The sequence below is a fragment of the Solanum dulcamara genome, chromosome 1 (genome assembly GCF_947179165.1).
Source record: "Solanum dulcamara chromosome 1, daSolDulc1.2, whole genome shotgun sequence".
NCBI classification, from domain to species: Eukaryota; Viridiplantae; Streptophyta; class Magnoliopsida; order Solanales; family Solanaceae; genus Solanum; species Solanum dulcamara.
The window spans coordinates 44000117-44003657 of NC_077237.1; positions in this window are offsets into that span (position 1 = coordinate 44000117).

The window sequence follows — 3541 nt, forward strand, 5'->3', positions numbered from 1 at the left end:
ACATCACACCCCTGCAGCAGCACCTCACACGAACAACACTATTCTTCGACGATAATTTAACTATAGCAATTCCAATTTAGTTTATTTCAAACGTCAAGCATTTCTACGACATTATTAAACTTCCAGCAGCATACAAGGGGTGTAATACACCATATAACAACACCATAAACTCTAAATTGAAATAAAAGGCCTTACCTTACGTTAAACTTGTCAAACTCGCCAAAACTATCCAAAACATGAAATCTGGACAGCCCACTGTCTTATATTGTCGCATAGTTTCGTAGGGGTAATTGAGGGAAACAGGATTTGTGGACTCAATGAAAGTTATAGACATATGTATCAAGGTCGCAAAAAAATTTGAATTACCCCTACAGCAATTTTTTACGAAAATATATGACCAAAATACTCACAGCTGTCCGTGTAGGGTTTCTAAAGAAAAGTCTGGGCAGCACCTCCCCTATACTTCATCACCATTGTTCGAGCAGAGAAAAGCAAAACTGGGTTGTAGAGTCTAAATTAAAGTGGTATCCCTATGAAATAGCTTTCCAAAACATCTTGAATCACTCAAAAATAAGCCTTACACAAGGAGTTATACTCGTATTACTAACTTGGTGTTTCTCCAAACCATGGCTGCCTTTGCTTTCTTCTCCACATTTTTCTCTCTATTTTTGTTCAAGTTTTTGGCTAAAAATGACTTAATAATCATCCATACATAGATATATATCTATTTGGAGAGATACACATGTCATCCCCTAAGGGTGACACGTGTCACACCCTTAGGCAGCCACCTCAATTATGCAACCAATCCATGGTTTCCACGTAGTAGGTGGGGGTCCACCCCATGGTGTGTCACCTGCTGCCATGTGTCACTTTCATGTGATGCCATGTGTACCTATCACGTGCTTCCATGTGTCAAGTAGGTGAGTCACCTACTTGCTTCAAGTAGTTGTGTTGTTTCCTTATTTCTCTTCTGTGGGTTCGTAATTTCGTCGTACTTTAAGAGCCTATGTATTCCTTGCTACTTAGTCTCAAAACGCACTCGAGTAGATTAAGTACGTAAGACCTCCAAGTTGGTAGTTTACACGAGTCAATCGAGTGCTACAACTCATTTCTCGGCCTTCAACTCCTTTCGAATTTTTATAACCTTATTTCCAATCTTCCTTATTATGAAGCATTTCGTTCTCCTTTCCTTGGAGTTATTTGATAGAATTATAAACTATCCGACTCACATAACGACTTTTGAGAAACTTAAGAGCCTTCCCAGAAACTTGAGAAGCTTAAGAAGCAGTCTAAGGTACCAAAGTATGGGGTGTAACAAACTTGCACAGGGCTTCCATGATAAACAGATCAGTAGCAGAGGCTATTGTCCTCTTTTCAGACCTAGAAAGCATCACCTTGTTCACAAACTCAAAATACAACTGAAATACTCCCTTTGAAAAATTCCTAGGAATGCCATTTGTATTCAGTTTTTGGAGCTTTCCACTCTCCTGAACAAACTTTTTGAAATAGCCCATTGCTATGACAGATCTGATCCCCTATGGTTTCACTTTCAGAATTTCACCAAGCACATATTCATTAAAACAAATATCTATACCTTCAACTTTGGTATAAAGACACCCATCATCTTTAAACTCAGCATTATAGTAAAAGTCTTGAACCTGTGATTCATGCAACACTGGGACATGGAATATAAATAGTTGTGTCCATTCTTGAATTTCCACTGCATCATATAAATCACACATTCTTGGCTTTTCCATGATGCTAGTGTCAAATTCCCTCCCATTTAAAACATTTTAAGTCTTCAGAATGTCGACTTTTTCCTCTTTGGACAGTTCCTTCTCAACCTTCATCTTTTTGTTGCTTGAACCTGGTCCCTTGTCAGGTTCAAGATCATATGCAGTAAATAACTCATCTGTGTCTAGTTCATCAATATTTGGGGAAGATTCTCTTCTTTCTGGGGATTGTTCAGGGGATGACACTCTATTCTGTTTGGTTTGCTTCTTTTCTTTCTTTTCTTCTTCTTCCTTTTGTTTTTCTCTTCTTGTTTACTGGTTTCTTCACAGAACCCTTTCTAGTCCTTGGTTTGTGACTCTTTTCCCTCTAGAATGAGCCTTCCTTGGTATTCTCTCAGCATTTTCTTCACCTTTCTCTGATTCAGTCTTACTATCATTTTCTCCTTTAGAGACCTCAATGATATCTTCTTCATTTGGTATGACGGTCTCATCAACTCTTGATAGCCTTTGTCTCCTACTCTTAATGGTCTTTGGTTTGCTCATTTCATAGCATCACTCATCAATTTCTTAGATGATCTTCTCGTAGAAGGATGGGATTTTGGCTTCGAGCCTGATATATCAACCACTTTGTCTTTCCCTTTGCTAGATACAAGAACCATTCTTCTTTTAATATCCCAAGACAGGGGCATATTATACTCATCATCTTCATCGTCAAGAGCACTCATGAATGGTAGAGCAATTTCTGAGGTTTTGTCCCTCTTAGAAGGAATTTCTTCAGAGGGAAGAATATTGGAATTACCTAGATCCTCTTCTGAGAATGAAGGTATAACTTTGTCCTTCATGGTTGCAAGGCTCTCCGTAGCCAAATTTTCAACCACCAACTCTTCACTCATTTCCAGAATGTTTGACTCAGTTCCTTTTCTTTTAGGATATCTCCTTTAAAGTATTATTCTGTAACATCATTTGAAGGCATGCTAGGTAGAGACAAGGATAACTCAGGTTTAAAGAGAGAGTTTGGACTGAATAAACTCATCTGGGAACAATTTATGAAGCTCGTTCAAGTCTAGAGTAGAAGAGACAATGGGAATTTCTTGTTCATTGACTTGAATAGAAGCATAATAAATAGGGTTTTTGGACACTTCACCCGCAAGAAGGGTTGAAGGAGGAGTAGAAGAAGATGGAATGTCAGAACTACTAGGAAATGCAGTAGGATCAATATCTTGAAGGGATTTGAGCATGTCCTGAGTATTCGAAATTAGGTTATACATTTTGGGATCTAGAGATAAAGAACAAGAGATAGAAATTTCAAAGGAGAGAGATGAATTATCTTAGAACAAGTTAGGGTTTTGATTTGAAAATTTAAGGAACTTGTGAAGGTTTATAAAAGGAAAGGGAGAAGTGTGTCAAGTCCCTTCAAAAAGGTCACGACGATTGAGTTTTAACTGATGGGACAATGGTCAGAAGAAAGATGACTGATAGGTGGCAAGAACAGTGATTCACATAAGCAATTAACAATGCAATATAAGGAATACTAACCTTGAGACAGGAACGGGTCCCTCTCCATAATTTTTAGGAATTAATTTTCCTGCTTCTCCAGTTTTTCTTTCATTCAGGCTTACTTCATGTAAGTGTATACCTGCATAAGTACAAGACTGACTTTTCAATATAATAAAGCAATGCAAAGATTGAAGATACCTGCATCCTAATCATAGTCAATAAGAGTTGTGAGCTTTAGATTGAATCAGTTCAGCTTTAGCAAAACAAAATTCTGCTTCTTAGTTCCTAAAGAAATGAGAGACGGATTTAGA